A 20,313-nucleotide genomic window follows, 5' to 3' on the forward strand; every position below is an offset into this window, starting at 1 on the left:
ATATTTGATATACAGAAAAGAAATATAAAATTATGGGGGTAGTTGATAGCATTTGGAAGCTTTATGGAAAGTCATTATGTGGTATAGCCATTCTTTGATTTTCCTTTAGCTCCATCTGCCTACAAGGCTGGCTACATTTACCCCTTAGAAATCCAGGAGTACCCCTCAGTGGCATTCTTCTCTAATGCTATCAGTTTGCCATCCTGTTCCAATGTATTCTCCTACCTGTCTCCCCCCCAGTTACAAATTTTTAATTCTTCAGTTGCATTTAATAAATTAACATCAATTTTTGCAAAGGCATATTTACTTCGCAGATATAACAAAAATGAATACCAAGATTTCCTGCCAGAACTTAAGGGCATAGTTATATCACCTTGATGCCTGGAGTGAGCTCAGATTTAACATGGTTAAAAGATGACATTGGTACCTCCATGTTAACATTCTAATACAGCATAGGCATTGGGGCAGTCCATGTGCTAGTTACCACTCGGCTGAGTCCTGAAGGTCATTCCTGAGGGCCACAGTACTAGATTGGTAGAGTGAATAGGTTGTTTATTACTTTGCCCCTCACTCTCATTTCCAGCAAATCTCAGGGTGGACCTTGTTTGTGAATCTTTAATAGCTGATCTCCTTATATTTTAGGGCTCAAAAAGCCATAGCCATTCCCAACCTCCTTTACCTTGAAGCAATAAAGAAAGAACACTATTAGTAGGAAGCAATAGTAGGAAAACATACTCTTTGGTTTCTACTGAGAGAATGTCAGAGGCCCTTCCCCAACCCAGAACCCTCAGCAGTCCATCTGTAGCAAGTCCAGAAAGAACCCATACCTAGAGAATTATCTCTATCTGATTAGTAAGATTTTGAGTATAGCCCAATTGTGGCCACATAGCCAAAGACGCTTCTCTTACATTATTAAAAATTATTGAAGACCCCTAAATCTTCTGATTATGTGAGTTACATGTATTAGTATTTACCATTTAGAAATTAAAGTTGGTAAAATTTTAAAATATTCATTCATTTACAATCTTAGTAATAAACTCATCATATGCTAATACAAATAACATTTTTTATAAAAGCATAACTATCTCCCTCCCTCCCCCTGATAGATATGTAGTTGAAAAAGGGTTAAATATTTTAATAGTATTTTCAGATAATTGTTGATAGTCTTCTTTTATACTATATCCAACTTCATTAAGTGACCGTTTCTTAAAGGTTAGTTGCAATGTGGGATCTGACGCGATATCAATGAACTGTCTGTACTCTGCTATATTACAATCCATTGGTCTGACTTGCTCCTTGAATGGATATTTTACCCATCCGCTATTTGGTAGCATAATGCATTGGTCATTTAGAAAATATTTGTTAAACTAAGATATTCATATCACACAACTGTTAACATATTTCAATATGCAGTATCAAAAAGCACATTCATTGGTATTGTCATCAGTGTCACCAGGAAAAGCCTGTAAGACCTAGGAAGCTATCAAGCTCAGGGTGACAGGTACAAGTTATCCAAAATTTTAATTTTCACTTGAAAGCTCAAATTTTACCATCAGCAACAAATACCTTGAAATATTGGCTCATTTCTTGAGCATACATCTGCTAAGTGCCCAAGTCTGAATAACCAGAGTTTGTCAATTGTCCTTTCAAGTAAATGGTTCTTTTCAATTGTTCTTTCAAGTAAAAAATTATTTTCTGTGAAAAAAAGTAGTTAGTTCAGCTCCTAACTCACTCACCCAAGGACTTTTCCTTAGGTAACCACTGTACTTTGGTACGCAACAGAAATTCTTTATTTGGACTTCTCATTTTGTCACCCACAATAATAAAAGACATGTATTCCTGGGTTGAGATTTCATAAAATTAATAATATCTCTTAGTTCATTCAAAAACATCCTTAAAACACATTTTCTTTTTTGGAGAATACAATGACTCTTGGTACCTTTTGGTGTGACTACCTTGATTCATGCTAAAGGGCCAGCTGTTTTACCCATCACTGCTTTTGTAAAATCCGTGCAAATGCCAATAATTTGTTTTTCAGGATAAGCTAAGAGATTCCAAAAAAGTCAATCAATGCTTAGAATACTTCAGCACTGCTTGAGTTTGTTGCCAAGTGTTTGTATAAAGAATGTCTTCTTCAATGTGCTAATAGTGGATAAATACAAACAAAACCAAATGTTTAGCTACCTTTTGTCTATTTGTAGTACAAAAGTGCAAATCTGCAAATGAGAAATTAACCCAGACTAAGTTCAGACCTGGCCGCAGACGTTAGTTTTGTGAGCCTGGGCAAATCACTTAATTCCAATAGCCTCAAAAAAAAAGCATTCTCTATAGAAGCTGGCATTTCACAGATACAGTCATGGGAAAAAGGGAATTAATGAGGTCTTAAACTAATTGTAAAAATTCCTTCGTGATACCCTTGTGAGGTTCTAATTATTCTCTAAAAAATAGTTTGGAACTAAATCTTTGTTGTGTTTGTCCTTTATTCTCCAAGACTAAGGTCTTATTGCAATCTCACTTTGAGTGAGATATACTCATTCAATGAATAGTTTTTTTTTTTTTAATTACTCAAGTTTAATTCACTTCTGGATGAAAGTATCTTGGAAAGTCTCTCATATAGTCATGAGATAATGACAGAGAAAAGGTCAAATAGTATCTTAGCATTATTATGAAAACAGTTTTGATCTTGTGGACTCCATAAAGGACTCAGACCATACTCTGAAAATTATTGTTCTAAGACATATAATAAGAATATAATATCAAAAAATCACAAAATGTGCCTGACTGATAGCCTGCAGAGTCTTTAAAATTCTCCTGAAATGGCTTTAAAAATGAACTGAAAATTTCTGTGGGTTGGTTGTCCATTTGTTCTTGACGAAGACCAATGATGCCATGAGGGTGGCATCTTGACTTGTCCATGGATTGGATTTAAGGGAGAGCTCACTCTCTCTTCCGGAGTTATCAAAGTCCTGTGGCAAGATAAAGGTCAAGATGAGTGGCAATGGCTTAGATTACAACTACATTCTAGTCATTGTCACTTAATTTTGATGAAGTTAACCACATGAATAATAAGTCCTAACATTGTTCTTATTGAACAATATAATACTGTATAAACAACACATGAGATAAGATGATAAAATACTCTTCTGACTTTTAGATAATGAGGCACTAGTTTTTCTTTTTTTTCTTTCTTTTTTTTATTAAACTTTTAACATTTATTTTCACACAATTTTGGGTTACAAATTTTCTCCCCTTTTTTCCCCTCCCCCCCCAGACCCAAGCTTTCTAATTGCCCCTGTGACCTATCTGCTCTCTCCTCTATCCTCTCTCCCTGCCCTTGTCTCCATCTTCTCTTTTGTCCTGTAGGGCCGGATAGCTTTCTTGACCCCTTAACCTGTATTTCTTGTTACCCAGTGGTAAGAACATTACATTTGGTCCTAACACTTTGAGTTCCGACTTCTTTAGCTCCCTCCCTCTCTACCCCTTCCCCTTGGAAGACAGGCAGTTCAATATAGGCCATATCTGTTTAGTTTTGCAAATGATTTCCATACTAGTTGTGTTGTATAGGCCTAACTATATTTCCCTCCGTCCTGTCCTGTCCCCCATTACTTCTATTTTCTTATGGTCCTTTCCCTCCCCATGAGTGTCGACCTCGGATTGCATTCTCCTCCCTATGCCCTCCCCTCTATCCTCCCCCCCATCCTGCTTGTGCCCCTGTTCCCCACTCTCCTGTATTATGAGATAGGTTTTCCTATCAAATGAGTGTGCATTATATTCTTTCCTTTAGTGGAATGTGATGAGAGTAGACCTCGTGTTTTTCTCTTGCCTCCCCTCTTTATCCCACCACTAAAAAGTCTTTTGCTTGCCTCTTTTATGAGAGATAATTTGCCCCATATAACTTCTCCCTTTCTCCTCCCAATATTTCTCTCTCACTGCTTGATTTCGTTTTTTTTTTTTTTTTAGTATATGATCCCATTCTCTTCAATTCACTCTGTGCACTCTGTCTCTATGTATGTGTGTGTGTGTGTGTGTGTGCATGTGTGTGTGTGTACTCCCACCCAGTACCCAGATACTGAAATGTTTCAAGAGTTACAAATATTGTCTTTCCATGTAGGAATGTAAACAGTTCAACTTTAGTAAGTCCCTTATGACTTCTCTTTGCTGTTCGCCTTTTCATGGTTCTCTTCATTCTTGTGTTAGAAAGTCAAATTTTCTTTCCAGCTCTGGTCTTTTCATCAGGAAAATTTGAAAGTCTTCTATTTCATTGAACGACCATTTTTTCTCCTGAAGTATTATAGTCAGTTTTGCTGGGTAGGTGATTCTTGGCTTCAGTCCTAGTTCCTTTGACTTCTGGAATATCCTATTCCATTCCCTTCTATCCCTCAATGTAGAAGGTGCCAGGTCTTGTACTATCCTGATTGTATTTCCACAATACTTGAATTGTTTCTTTCTAGCTGCTTGCAATATTTTCTCTTTCACCTGGGAATTCTGGAATTTGGCCACAATGCTCCTAGGAGTTTCTCTTTTTGGATCTCTTTCATGCGGTGTTCTGCGGATTCCTTGAATATTTATTTTGCCTTCTGGTTCTAGAATCTCAGGGCAGTTTTCCTTGATAATTTCATGGAAGATGATGTCTAGGCTCTTCTTGTGATCATGGCTTTCAGGAAGTCCCAGAATTTTTACATTGTCTCTCCTGATTCTATTTTCCAGGTCAGTTGTTTTTCCAATAAGATATTTCACATTATCTTCCATTTTTCGAATCTGCGTGGTATGTTCTGAGATATCTGTCTTTCTCGAAAAGTCCAAAGCTTCCATCTGTACCATTCCAGATTTGAAAAATCTATTTTCTTCAGTGAGCTTTTGAATCTCCTTTTCCATTTGGTTAATTCTGCTTTTGAAAGCATTCTTCTCCTCGTTGGCCCCTTGCACCTCCCTTGCAAGCTGAGTTAGGCTAGTTCTCAAGGTGCCAATTTCTTCAAGATTTTTTTGGTTCTCCTTTAGCAGGGAGCTGATCTGTTTTTCATGCTTCTCCCTTATCCCTCTCATTTCCCTTCCCAGTCTTTCCTCCACCTCTCTAACTTGATTTTCAAAATTCCTCTTGAGCTCTTCCATGGCCCGAGCCCATTGGGTGGGCTGGGACACAGAGCCCTCGATTTCTGTGTCTTTTCCTGATGGCAAGCCTTGTTCCTCCCCATCAGAAAGGAAGGGAGGAAGTGTTTTTTCTCCGATAAAGTACCCTTTAATAGTTTTATTTCTTTTCCCTTTTCTTGGCATTTTCTCCACCTAGTGGCCTGACCTCTGAATGTTCTCCTCACACCCACCTCGCCTCCTGGTCCTCCCAGCCAGCGTTTGGGGACTGAGATTCAAATGCTGCTTCCAGCCTTAGGGCTTTTGGCGGGGGCAGGGCTGCTATTCAGTATGAGAATTAAGTTCAGGTGGTCAGGTCAGGGCAGGGCCACCTCTCAGGCTCAATTCCCTCAGGGGGTTTATGCACAGACCTTCCACAATGGATCCAGGTTCCCGCTTGCTTGGGGAGACCCCGTCTGCAGCCGCCTCTCAGCCCCCACCTCCGGGGGGGTCCCGAGCCTTGGGGGCACCTCACTCCCCTCTCAACCCACCAAAGAGACTCTCTCACCTACCCCCGTCAGTCACCTGTTGGTGGGGGGGCCCGTGCTGCCGCTGAAGGTCCCGCCTCCGGAGCCCTTTCAGATCTGTGCCTCTCGGAGCCCTGGCTGCCGCCGCTGCCGCAGGTCTGGGCTGGGCACCGCGTCTGCAGCGCGACGGACCTTTTGCGAGAGGTTTGCTGGTCCCTCTGTGGGTGGGGGGACCCGCGTGGCCGCTGGAGATCCAGTCCCGTAGCCCTCTCAGATCCTTTTTCTCACGGTGTCACTGCCACGGTATGGTTGCTCTCTGCTACCCACCCTGGCACCCAGTTCACGGCACGAAGGACCCCCCGTGAGAGGTTTGCAGGTCTCTCCGGAACAGAAATCTCCCTAGCTCCAATATTCCGTGGTCTCTGGGTGCAGAATTCGCCCTGGGTTAGTCCCCTCTGCTGTTCTGTGGTTTGTGGGTTCGGAGCTATGTGTATGTGCGTCTTTCTACTTCGCCATCTTGGCTCCGCCCCCAGGCACTAGTTTTTCTAGCTTACTCAGTTTTAGCTAATTCTTCCAGTCGTTGATGTAGATAGATAGATAAATAGATAGATAGATAGATAGATAGATAGATAGATAGATAGATAGATAGATAGATAGATAGATAATCTTTGGTTTTTGAGTAAAAAATTTGAAGTGTCTCACACTCCTGTCCTTTGAGTAGAAAAGTTAAAGTTTATATTAAATAAATTTGGGTAAATTATAATTTCAAGACAGAAAATAGAATAAAAGCAAGTTTTTTTTATGGAAATGCCAATCTAAGAAGGAGAAAAAAAAATAAAAGAATCGGATGTTCTAGTTAAAGAAAAAATAAATATTAATTCAGAGGCTACCTCTCTTGAGGAAAGGGCACCTGGAAGGACCCTCATTCATCTTCTGAGTCAAGTAAAATAAAGTTATATATCTTCTTGGGAAGTTCCTTTATGGACTTGTATAATAAAGGAACACATACAAAGGATAGAAGTAGAGGTTTGTAATAGAATGATTGTAGAAATTCTATAAAAATAGTGTTAGGCAAACTAAAACTACTAAAGAGACAAGGCCTATGAAAATATTAAGAACCACAAAAACAGCATGTTAGTCATGTTGTGGGAAGACATACTAAACAAGAAATAATAGCTCTGCTGATCTAAGTAGAGTAGAGTACCATTACCGCTGAAAGTGAGAAAATACGGGTAAGTAGTAGAAGTAGTTGTAGTCATAGTCATAGTTGTAGTAGTAGTAATAGTAAACATCTTTATATTATGCTTTAAAGTCCACAAAGTCATTTTTATAGATGTCATTGGATCCTTGAATCAATAGCAATATTACTTTTGGTGAGGAAAAAAAGATTGAGAGGGTAAGATCTCAACTTCTAATTCAGTGATATGAGAAAAAAGTATATGTGGTATTAACACCCAAGCTTATAGTAGAACACCAAATTTAAGGGGAATATTGAACAACAATACAGAGAGGCATCATGGCACAATAGAGTGAGAGTTGATTTTGGATAGAGTCAATAAAATCTGAATTCAAGTTCTACTTGTATATCTATATTTATCTATCTATCTATCTATCTATCTATCTATCTATCTATCTATCTATCTATCTATCTATGTGTGTGTAACTTAATCTCTTGATGCCTATGAAATTTTCTCTGACTGTAAGTTATAGATGAGTTGATGGTCTATATCAGTGGAGGGAATGTGCACATCAGAAGTCCCTCCATAGCTTAGAAATCATAATACTGGACCAAAAGTAAGTTAAAAATAAATTCCATCAAAATTACTTATTGTGCAAATATTAAGAAAATATGATAATGTGAAGAAACATACTTTAGTTCATCAGAATTATTTTTCTCTCATTTTCATTCTTTACAATTCATAGTTTGATATTTTAATAGTTCATTGCTACTAACTTTACTCTTGATACTTTGAGAGCAAATACACATTCCTTTTAAGAACTTTTACCTATTTCTCTGTACTAATTTAATGATCTGCAAGTGAATTTTTGGTGAAGATGAACGTTGAAAATTTTCCATTGAGCTCAACCTTTAGAATTTTTCACAAGTTTAATTAAGAGAGGTTAAAGGTTTATTGCTTTTTGAAATGGAAAATCTGCAGTGAAACATTTTATATATGGATGAATGGATTCTTTAATCACACTCCATAATGGATAAAAGATCTTCTCTTAAATAATAAATATCAATGTTTTAATATATTTATGTAAGTGTTTTTACATACACAAAAAGATTAGAATAGTTAGGAAGGTATGAAAATTGGAGTCATTTACCTGAGACAGCATCCAAGGGACAGTTGAATGATTTTTCATACTTCCTAATAAGGACCAGCAAGCATGCAACTGTTTGAATTTGTGTCACTTTTTTTTCTAGAGGAGAGAACAGGCAAATCCCTGACTTTACTATACTTCTATAAATAAAGAAGCAACCAGACAGTTATATTTTAAATGCATCTGTCCCTTATATTTAAAAAGAAAGTGCTATGGCTCTGTTTATCTTGAACCACTTATGACTTTATTAAAGTATAGTAATCAAGTGAGAGTTCTTTCATTTGATGCTTATCAACCTAGGTTATTTTCCTTCCTCCCTCTTCTCCCATATCTCTCTCCCTTCTTCCTTTCCTTCCTCCTTTACTTCTTCTTCATTCTTTCTCTCATCCTTTCTTTCCTAGTAGGGGGAGGTGGGAGAGAAAAAGTGAATACTAGAAAATTGAAAAACATTATTTTCATCTGCTTTAGTGTCTATATATTGATAAATGATGCTTATTCTAACTGATTTGTAATAAGTCCTATATATCTTGGATATCAAATATTATCAGATAAATTTGCTGTAAAGTTTTCCCCCTTCCCACTTAGTAGTTTCCCTTGCTAATCCTAACTGCATTGATTTTGCTTAGGCAAAAGCTTTGCAATTTTATTTAATCAAAGTTGTCCATTTTGCCTTTTTTGATCCTCTCTATACTTTTTTCAGTTAAGAATTTTACCCTACTAAAAGTTTTAAAAGATATTTCCATGATAGTTATTTTTTTTGATAATTTGACCTTTTATATTTAGGGTCTATGTCCATTTAGAGCATATTGTGGTATTTGGTATATGATATTGGTCTAAATCTAATTTCTACCAAACTGCTTTCCAGGTTTATCCAAAGATTTTTGCTCACTAGGGAATCCTTAACTTCACAGGTGTTTTTGGTTCTATTAACACTGTGGTTTATATTTGATTATTTCTGGATTTTGTTTACCAAATACCTTGACTTTCCAATAGAACACATGCTGGGTGTATAAAAGATTTGTTTAGTATTACAAACACACTCTGTAGAGCAAGAGGACACGATTCAAATTTCACTTCTAACACTGTTCACTTATGTGACTTTGGATAAGTCAACCTCTCTAAGACTTGGTTTTCCCATCTGTACAATGTAGAGTTTGGACTTAACCTCTGAAGTTCTTTCTAGTTTTATACCTATGTTCCCTTGATCCAGTTTAGAGAAATTACTATTATGGAGCCAAATGGTTTGGCATGTCTAACTGTGTTACCTCCCACTCTCTTCTATTAGTGAACTCCTCTCAGTGATTTAATTAATGGGCAATACCTGAATCTCTCCACAAAAGGTGAATTTATTTTTGACTTCTCTTTATCATTAAAGACAAAGGAAAGATGGAGATGAAATGGAATCCAGAAGCTTTAGCTGTCTCTCTTGGGCAAATTCTATCCTCTTATTCATGTTTCTACTTGAGAGGTAGTGAAGACTCTAATTAGTACTTCTACAGCACAGAATTTCCTGGGATGTATTTTTGAACCTACCCTTATCCATTCTACATATGCTCCTCATTTATGTATCCTGTAGATTTCTGCTTGAGTCCTGTCAATTAGGAGGACTGGGAAAGTCAAAGATAAATAACTGTTATCCCTCTTTTTTTCTGCTGATGAACTATATGAAAATCTATATTGAAAGACTGTCAAGTGGACCTTTCCTCCAGAGGAGTAACCACTTAATTAGCAAATGCAGCAGGTAAAGATGAGGTCCAGCAACTATCACAAGGCTGAGAATGGCAAACATGATCTCATGAAAATACACTAGCTAAAATGGATGTATTTCAGATTAGCATATGGTAATACACAGAGCAGAGAGGAATTTGACAAGGTAAATTTAGTTTGGTGACTAGGACAGAAACTGTGATCTAACAGCTTTGCTTTCTTTTCCACATTAAGATTTGGATAGCATTTGCCTTCTTTCTGTCTTTCCTTCTGTGTCATTAGGACTTGGATTAAGTATGAATGTGCTATACAAATTTAAGCTAAAAGTACGAAAGAAGTCTATAAGTAAATAATTTATCAGTTGACTACTCTGTGCTTAACACTCTAGAAGTTGGGTTTGCAAACCTTTAAAAGGCTGCTCTCCTTTTCTGAAAATACTTGGACTAATCATGGTTTAGAAGAATAACCCAGGTTTCTAGGTTTGGCTGTTTCCAATAATGACAACAGTTTCAAATATGAGATCTCCCTATTCAAAACATAATAGGGAGCATTTGGGTGAGAATAGAAGGGGTAAAGCATCAGATACAATAACACTGTTGAGAATAGATAGAAGAAATAGTTGAAAAGTTCTCGATACAGATCACAAAAGGCACATGTAAGAAATATATAGTAATAATGTTATTTACCTAAACATCACCTGGAAGTCTCATTCTAGGTCAAATAACAATAGCTGGCCTTCATATAGGGCTTTAGAGTTTGCAAAATATTTTACATATATTATCTCATTTGATCTTCACAATAACTCTGGGGGTATAGATGCTATTATTATCCCCCCTTTTACAGTTAAGTAAGTTGAGGCAGAAAGAGGTTAAGTGATTTGCCCAGGGACACACAACTTACTATGTATCTGAGACTGGATTTGAATTCAGATCATCCTGACTCCATGTCCAATGCCCTCTCCACTGAGCCACCTAATCCATTCTGTATGACATGGGGATTCCTTCTGTGATAAACATACATGACCTTGGGCAGGACACCAACTTTGGGAACTTCAGTTTCCTTGTAAAGTGATTACAGGAACAAATGAGGAAGAGAAGGAAGAAAGAAAAGATTATAAATTAAATATTTAAATAAATATACAGAAGAAATTAGAAGGAAATTCAGAAGGAGACAACTAAATAGGGTAGGTTTGTTTTTTTATTTTTACTAAATTTAATATTTTTAAAAAGATATATGTAGCTGAACTTCACAGTTTCATATAAAATTCTTTCTTCTGCTTTGTTTTACATCTTGAGATATTTGTTGACATTTTAAGGTTTATGTTAAAACTAAATTTAAAAATGAGGGCATTGGATTAGATGATGAGAATTAATATTTTAATAAACCTGTAAGTTTTACAGATTTGAAAACTGAGGGTCAAAATGGTTAAGTGAATTATGTAAGCTAACAAGCATAAGAGGCTCGAATTGAAATAAAGTTCTGTTTCTCAATGCTTTATGCCACCACTCAATTTGAGTCATTTCTAGATGATTGCTGAGGTTCCTTCAAATCCCAGGAATATTATAAAGGCAGAATCTCTAGGCATCCTTTGAGGATGGTAGCTTGTTAATCCTGAGTGAACAAATGCTCTCTGAAGCTACTTTTGCCTTAATCACCCAGGGACTACACTCTGCCTGTTTAAATGAAAGGAGATTGTAGCATTTATATAAGTTTAGAATATTAGCATGTATCCAGGGACTAGAAATGCCTGAATCTTTAAAGACAGATAACATAACACTGGGGAGAACCCTGGCTTTGGGGTCTGGAGATCTATTTGAATCTTAGGTCTGATATGCATTCGTTATGTGACCATGAGCAAGATATCCCCTTTCTCAGCTTTCTTATTTTTAAATTGAGAATAATAACATTTGCATTTCCCAACTCACAAAACTGCTATGAATAAGACACTATGTAAATATTAAAGAATGATATAGATGTGAATTAAAGTAAAATGTATTACAAAAATTGTTATTGCAGTTGTTGTCCTTTCATTACAACCCTTTTCCTTTCAGAGTTTTAAAGCTATATTGACAATAGAGAAGACACAGAAAAATAGAATAAAAATATTGATATTATATTATGTACATGCCTAGTAGGTGAATTTTAGGTGTAGAAGTTAAGGGTAACTGTATAACCTCCCTAGCATTTTCATGGGGCCAAAGGAGACTGTACAGTGGAAAAGGGAAAATTTGGCTTTTGATATGAGATAAGAGTGGGAGAAAAGGGAGGAAAGGAAGGAGAAGGAATGCTGCAAACTAAAAGTTAAAAGACACATTTAAAGCCCTTCCTGAAGAGGGGAGAACTGAATGCTCTAAGAAAGAAGTAGTCAATTTTCCAAGAAAAGATAAAATTACAGAAGCTATCAGGTGAAGGATCAGAGCAAGACTTTTTAAAATAAAGGAGTGATTATCATGTATCATGAGGTAGCTATTTGTTTAACTTAATGTGCTCCCAAGGCACACTGCCAATCCACATTGAAGAACCTCCCAAGACTTATCAAAACAGATGAACACTACCCACTTCTGGTTTTTAATGTGGGTTACAAATGATACTGACAGAAGGAGGCTAGCAAGTATTGCCTTCAATAATGAAATTGTAAGCAAGTAACTGATAATGATAGGGACATAGCTTTTGTGTTTGTCACTGCTGCCTGTTGAAAGGAAGGAATTTAGGGGAAAAAAAGAAGGGAATGCATGAGAAAAATGAAATTGGTGTCTGAGAATAGGTTTTGGACTTCTGGGCAATGCTTAAAATATGAGGATGATGGATTTCTGTTCAGGGGTAGAGTGTACCTAAGATAGACTCCTAAGAATGTTTTTTTTTTTTTTTTTTTTTTTGTATTTGATATTCACTGCATTGGATAGCTTGCAAATCTATTTAAAAGACAGTTAAACTAAAAAGAATGAGGAAGAAAAGTTGTCTATGTAGAGCCACCAATCTACATAACATAGAGATTTACTCTGGAGGAAGAAGACTATCATTTAAAATACCCAGAAGATTCTGGGAGACAAAGTCCAAGAAAAGAACCAGTGGTGAAATCCATGTTCATAACTTTGCCACAAATTTAGTCAAAAACAAAATTGTCTAGAAACCTTAATGCAAGGAGGCAAATTTTATCCATAGGTGTCACCAAGACTTGGAATAAAACAATTGGAATGTGGCTCCCAATGAGTATGTTTGACTTTAAAGAAACAATGTAGATAAACGGGGAATAAGTATGGGGATAGTATCGCATATTAAGAAGACATGTTTATGTGAAGGTATCCAGGAACTAGAAGGGGAAATAAGGGTAGAGAGAAGATTTCTATAAAGATAATAACGACAAAAAGAAGTGATTTGGTCATGAAACCAACTGAATAGAAAAAGGAACTAGATAAGGAGTTCTGAAAACAGATTATGAACCTGGAATGTAAGCATGATTTAGTAGTGATGACAGACTTCATTTATCTAGACATTTGCTGGCACCGTCTCTGCCAAAAACAGAAATTATTTTTCCTTGATTATTTCATCTTTCAAAAGGCAGTTAGACAAATCAGCTCAAGAAAACTTATTTCTCACTAATAGGGAAGAACTGGTTGCTAGCCATAAGAAGAATTGAGCACTCCCTCCTAGAGCTTGTGGTAGAGGAGAAGAAAATGAGGTAGTCCTACTCATTTTAGGAACTTTGGGGAAGCTGATTTTAATAGTTTAAGTAGAAGGAAAGGATAATATACACTGGACTAAAATTCTGCACAGATAGATTGGAAAGCTCTCAATATGGAAATTCTGAAGACACAAAAGGAAAAAATTCTTGTGAGGAAGAAAAAGTAAGTATTATCTGAAGAGACTGATATAAGTACGCAGGGAACTCATTAAGTCATATTAAAAATATATAGAAGATGGTAGTGAGGGCATATAATAGGACACATAGAAGAGCATATCATGGATGTTTAAAAATAGTGTCAGGAGTATTGAAGCTTAGAATGAGCAGAAAGGGGTAAGAGAAGACAAGGGTAATAAAAAAAATCATTTTATTTTTAATTCTATTCAAAAGAGCAGGATTAAGGAAAGGATAAGATTATTCCTTTGAGATGATAAAGAGAAGGCCAGCATGCTTGATTTTTGTATTGTATTGTTTCTGATTCCTTGTGGCAAGGAAAATAATTGTTGTACTGGAAATGCTAAACAAGACACCTAGATGGTACAGTGGATAGAGCACTAGACCTGGAGTCAGGCTGACAAGATTTCATATCCTACCTCAGACATTGACTTAGTTATGTTTCCCTGGGCAAATCATTTAACCTCTGTCTGCGTCAGTGTCCCCATCTGTAAAATAAGGATAATAATAGAGGATAACAATAATGAGGATAATACCTTTAAGTGTTGTTGCAATGATGAAATGAGATAATATTTGTAATGTGCCTTGCAAAGCTTAAAGAACTATACACATGCTAACTTTTATTGTTAAAAATAATGGATATCAGAGAGTGGATGCTTAAGTAAAGATAGGAAAAGGGCAGCAAGTTGCTCTTGATTATTTCAAGTCATCTGATCCAGATGAATTGCATTACAAGAACTGGGGGATGTTAGGGGACAAATGTCCTAATTTTTGAAAAAGGGGAAGTGAATGGAGTCTACAAATGACAGACTGGTGAGTTTAATGTCACCCCCTGAGAAAATTCTAGGATGGATCATTAAAGTGGTTGTCAGTTAATGTCTAGCCAAGGAAATGGCTATTTATTTTTTTTCTTTATTTTTTTTTTATTATTTTTTAATGTTTAACAATCACTGCCATACAATTGAGATTTTATCCCCCCCACACCTGCTCCCCGCTACCCCCCTCCCTCCCCACAACTGCATACAATTCTGTATAGGTTCTACATATACTTTCCTATTGAGTACATTTTCATTATAGTCATGCTATGTAGTTGGAATAAAATAAATGGAAGAAATCATATAACAAACTAAAACATGATACACAAAAACTTACACATACACAAACATGATCTGCTACATTCTGCAAATGACTTCCATATTTCTTTCTCTGAGTGTGGAAGGCATTTTGCCTTAGAGAACCACCACTGGGATTTTTTTTTTTAAGAAGTTCTTGTGTTATTACGAAATTCCAAGTCTACCAGAAAAAAACTCTCGCACACTGTGGTCGTTGCTGTGCACAAAGTTCTCCTGGTTCTGCTCCTTTCACTCAGCATCAGGTCATATAAGTTCTTCCAGGCCTCTCTGAAGTCTTCTTGTTCATCATTTCTTATGGCACAATAGTACTCCATTACATTCATATACCATAATTTATTCAGCCATTCCCCAATTGATGAACATCCCCTTGACTTCCAGTTTTTGGCAACTACAAAGAGTGCTGCTATAAATACTTCCCATTTTTATGATCTCTTGGGGATACAGTCCTAGTAGCGATATTGCTGGGTCAAAGGGTATGCACATTTTTGTAGCCCTTTGGGCATAGTTCCAAATTGCTCTCCAGAATGGTTGGTTGCGCTCGCAGCTCTACCAACAACGAATTAGTGTTCCAACTCTCCCACATCCTCTCCAGCATTTATCATTTTCTTGTTCTGTCATGTTTGCCAATCTTATAGGTGTGATGTGGTACCTCAGAGTTGTTTTGATTTGCATCTCTCTAATCAATAGTGATTTAGAGCATTTTTTCATATATAGATATCTTTAATTTCTTCTTCTGAAAATTGCCTGTTCATATCCTTTGACCATTTATCAATTGGGGAATGACTTGTATGATTATACATTTGAGTCAGTTCTCTATATATTCTAGAAATGAGGCCTTTATCCCCGAGCTTAGCTGTAAAAATTCTTTCCCAATTTACTACATCCCTCTGGATTTTGGTTGCATTGGGTTTGGTTGTGCAAAAATTTCTCAGTTTAATGTAATCAAAATTATCCATTTTGCATTTCATAATGCTTTCTATCTCTTCTTTAGTAAAAAATTCTTCCCTTCTCCATAAATCTGATAAATACACTATTCCTTGCTTCTCCAGTTTATTCATGGTATCAATCTTTATACCTAGATCATGTACCCATTTGGACTTTATTCTTGTGAAAAATATGGAATGCTTCACGAATTTGCATGTCATCCTTGCGCAGGGGCCATGCTAATCTTCTCTGTATCGTTCCAATTTTAGTGTATGTGCTGCTGAAGTGAGCATGGAAATGGCTATTTAACAAAGCCGGTATGGTTTCAAAGATAAGTTGTGCTTAAAGAAATGTATTTAATTTTTTGATAGGGTGACTAAAAAGGTACATCAGGGAATGTTGGAGATACAGTTTACTTAGATTTGATCAAAGTACTTAATAAAGCATATCATTCTATTTTTATGGAAATGATGGTGAGATATGAGCTAGAAAGTAAATAAAATTAGATAGAAAATGAATGTTGGATTCAAGGAATAGTTATTAGTGATTCAATGTCAGTATAATAGACATTCCCAGCAGAATGTCCCAAGTATCTGTATTTGGTCCTGTGCTGTTTTTGTCAGAGTTGGATAAAAGTAATAGACGGTATGCTCATACAATGCTAGGAAGCATATCTAATATACCAAGTGGCAAAATAAGGATACCAAAAGGTTTTTAACAGGTTAGAATGTTAGGTTTATTTTTCAAAAATTAAACTCTGTAGGCGCCAACTTGTATTCTTGCATTCAAAAAAACTTCACAAGTACAGGATAGGAAGTCCTGCTTACACAGCATTATGACTGAAAAAGATCTGGGGGGTTTGAGAGAAACTGAAAAGCTCAATATGAGTCAGGATCATTTTGTGGCAGTCAAAAAATGAAAACAAAACCAAACCCAAACAAACCAGTTTGACTTTGAGTTTTGTTAACAGGTATAATTTTCAATTATACTGCCTCAAATAAATCCTTGAGAATATTTCGAGAAGGTGGTCAGGGGTCTTGATTCCATTTCATGAGCATAGATTGCAGGAACTTGGAATGTTTTGCCTGGAGAAGAAGAGACTGAGAAGGATATACATCTGTCTCAAATATTCAAGGGGCTGTGATGTGGATGAAAAGTTAGATTTATTCTGCTTAGTCTTACAGGACCGAAACAGGATCAATACATAGAAGATGCAAGAAAACAATAGATATTTAGCTTCAAAAAAAACTTCTAACAATTAAATTATTGAAAAGTGGAGTGGTGTAACAGGAAGCACCCTGACACACATTCAGGATGACCTGCTGACACAGATTCTTAGATCTGTTTTTCTAAGGAAAGCAACTTAAAAGAGGGTTACCAATATAATTACATTCACCAACAGAGAAAATACAAGCAGAGAAATACAGACCAACAGACAGGGCTTCTGTCTGACCATAAGTAATACATGCATCAGAAATCAACAGACAGATCTGACTGTCTGATCATTGCATACATACATAATTACCAGAGAGACAAGCACCAGCATCTGGGTTTTCAAAGCCAGGGGGCTCCTTAAGGGCTACCCAGAGTGCCATCTGACACAGGAACCTTCTTTCAAAGAGTAAGCCCAAAGCAAAACCTCACCTTAGAGTATATTAAGTATACATTTTTATACATGTATGCTGAGTATACATGCAGAGTAAACACTTTTCAGAGCCAGAGGGCATCACAACCATTGTGACCCAGGGCCTCATTAGAAATTAACAAAAGGTGTGGGTCTTCCTAGCAAAGAAACCTCCCCTAATCAAGTTTCCCTTAATGAGCTCCACCTGAGGCCAATTAGTGGGTGGGAAAGATCTTTAGCTCTCATTAACATTACTGGTAGGATGGGACATGGAGTTGGGTAATGAAACCTGAGGAGTGGCAGAGTCTCCTTTCTTCAGTCAAGAATAGGAAATGGGTGCCTTATGTCAAAGAAACATGGATTCACTTGAATAGAAATCCTATCTTGTTGAAGAGAGAGCAGCAGCCAAAGTTCTGGACTGTAAAAAAAACAAAACAAAACACACACACACACCAAAACCAGTTTCACACACCAAAACCAGTTTGATTGGAAAACAAAACGCATAAAATGGAGTAATATGAATGAAGGTTGGAAAGGCAGGCAGGCTTCAGAGAGCAGTTTGTACTTTATCATAAAGACAAAAGAAAGTTACTGAAGGTTTTTTGGGCAAAAGAGCAATTGTCAGATATAGACCTTATAAATATCAATTTGGCAACGAGATCAGAGAACAAAAGAAACTTCAGTTTTTAAACCCATTCCTCATGCTATGGTTGGAAATTCTTTGAGTACTTAACCAATAGGACATATTGTCAGAATAAAAATCTTGGGGACAATATAGAGAACAAATGCAAATTAATGATGTCAAACTGAAATAAACCTGGAAGACGCTAAGCCATGCATAAAGATCCTTATGGATTTCACAGTGACTATTTTAAAATATAATGTTACCTATATTTTATTGTATTTTTATTTTGTTAAATATTTTCCATTTACATTTTAATCTGGTTTTATCCATACTAGGGAATGTTGCCTACTTTATCAATGACTGAATTTTTGACACCTTTAGTGTAGAGCACTGCTTCTAACTTGGAAACAAGGTGGGGGTTGAAAGAGACTACATCCTTTTGTAATATTCTACCATATTTATTAATAAAGGAATCTACATGTTCTGGGATGGGAGAAGCAGCTCATCAAATAAATTAACTTGATAGGAAAATCCTGGAGGAAACTGTAGAAAAGTAAAAATGATTTGGGAGAGGAGGGCATTTCAAAATACTCAAAGAATTTTGTAGTGTGATTTTTGTGGGTGTTACATTTACTGATGATGATGAAAAGAAGATCCATTTTAGACAGCAGCTCTCATCCCTCTTCTCCCATTAACTTATTAAAGCAGTCCTACTTATTTAGCTGTTAACCCATCTTTTTACCTTCTTTTCACATCAGGAAGATGCCAATGGAGCACATAGACTTTCCATTGGATAACCCTCACTATTGTCACAATCAGTTCACCTTCCTTTTTGCTCATGTATTTATTGATGAAAAATTGGGGAAAATACCTAATTAAAAAAAATACTTCCAAGTTTGATATATATATATATATATATATATATATATATATATATATATATACATACATACACACACACACATGCATACATTTTATCTTCTTTCTGGGTATTACTCATGAATTTGAAATATAGTGAAATAGTTTTTCTTTATATTTTCCCCCTGTAGAGTTGAACATTCAGTAAGTGATGTGTGTACAAAGGCCTTGGCTTAGAATAGGGACCAACATATGACTTTAAAATCTTATTATGTTTAATATATTTCTATTACACTTCAATGGCCAAAAATTATGCTTTTAATTCCAATGACTCTCAACCAAGGTCTATTTAAAGTGTCTGCCTTATATTTCAAAGATACTTTGCTAAAATCTTGTTTAGATTATGCATATTTTATTAAGCTATTCATGTTTTCCTGTCTCAGTAACAAATGACTGAAAATATATTTTAACAGTCATAAATATTCTTTGCATTGAAATCTCCAAACTTGAGCAAACTGCAGTCCCAAGGCATCTCATTGCCTTAAATTTAATACTCCCCCATTCAGTTCTCTGAAGTTCATTCATCAGTTTTGATGATCTCCTTCTCCTTCATGTGCTACATGAGTGATGACCATCATTCTATTGCTTTTGCTTCATCTGATGTTTACCATTTTTGACACCTGCTTTGAAATCACCATTTCCCTCTCAGTTTCTACTTTTCAAAGTACATGTATATTTCATAGATATGAATCTTATGTTATCATCCTAATGTTTTGCTGCTATGGAGAAAAAGGGTTTTTGCATCTTCCATTACAAGTTATACGTTTAAGGAGAAGGGAAACTTGAGAGCACATTGATAATTTCAGATACAAGAAAATGCCAAATTGATGCCAAACACCAGGATGAGTTCCCAGTTTGTAGATGTGATGAGCTAGATTTTCATTCTCCTAAAATAGACATTCTTAACATGGGGTATGTAAATTTGTTATAGATAGATACATAGAGGTAGACTGAAAAACAAATTACTATTTCAAAATAACATTTATTTTGAAATCCTATGTATTTAGTGCACTTAAAAGATTATTTTGTGAAGGAATTGATGGACTTCACCAGATGGAGGAGTGAATCTTCTACACTGAATACTTAAGAATTTCTACCATAAAGTTCTCATTTTGGTCACTATGATTAGACAACAGGCATTTATTAAGCATCCACTCTGTGCCTAGCTTTAAGTTAAGTGCATCACAGGGGAAAGGCAGTGTTGGCTGTGTTTTGCTGCCAAGAAGAAAGGATGTGGTAGAAAAGAACATGGAAACATTAATTCTCTTGGAAATTTAAATGTACCCAACTTCCCTCCCAAAATATACTGTTATGATGAAGAACAATACCTGATGATAGTTGATGTAAATCAGGAAAATGTTATTGCACTGCTAGTCCACAGGTTTCATGGAAAATAGTAGGTGGCATAATAAGCCTACTGGGCAACTAACTCTTCAGAAAGCTGAGAGGTTGTTTGAAATCAAGAAAGTCAGCTAGACTAGGAAAGTTATAGGCCATAAATATTAGTCCCATGCCAGAAGAGTTCAATCAAAAGTGGAAGTAGGTGCGCTGAAGGGCTTGCCCAACAGGATGGAGGAACATAAGATTGACATTAAGTCAAAACAAGCTAA

At 36.2% G+C, this 20,313-nt stretch overlaps 1 non-coding gene across 1 annotated transcript; it reads right to left on the reverse strand.

The window, feature by feature from the left end:
- Positions 1–15,722: 15,722 nt before the first annotated feature.
- LOC140512981 (U6 spliceosomal RNA) lies at positions 15,723–15,829 on the reverse strand. Its single transcript, XR_011970028.1, has one exon. It is a non-coding gene; the product is annotated as a U6 spliceosomal RNA (small nuclear RNA).
- Positions 15,830–20,313: the final 4,484 nt, after the last annotated feature.

The sequence above is a fragment of the Notamacropus eugenii genome, chromosome 6 (assembly GCF_028372415.1).
Source record: "Notamacropus eugenii isolate mMacEug1 chromosome 6, mMacEug1.pri_v2, whole genome shotgun sequence".
NCBI classification, from domain to species: domain Eukaryota; kingdom Metazoa; phylum Chordata; class Mammalia; order Diprotodontia; family Macropodidae; genus Notamacropus; species Notamacropus eugenii.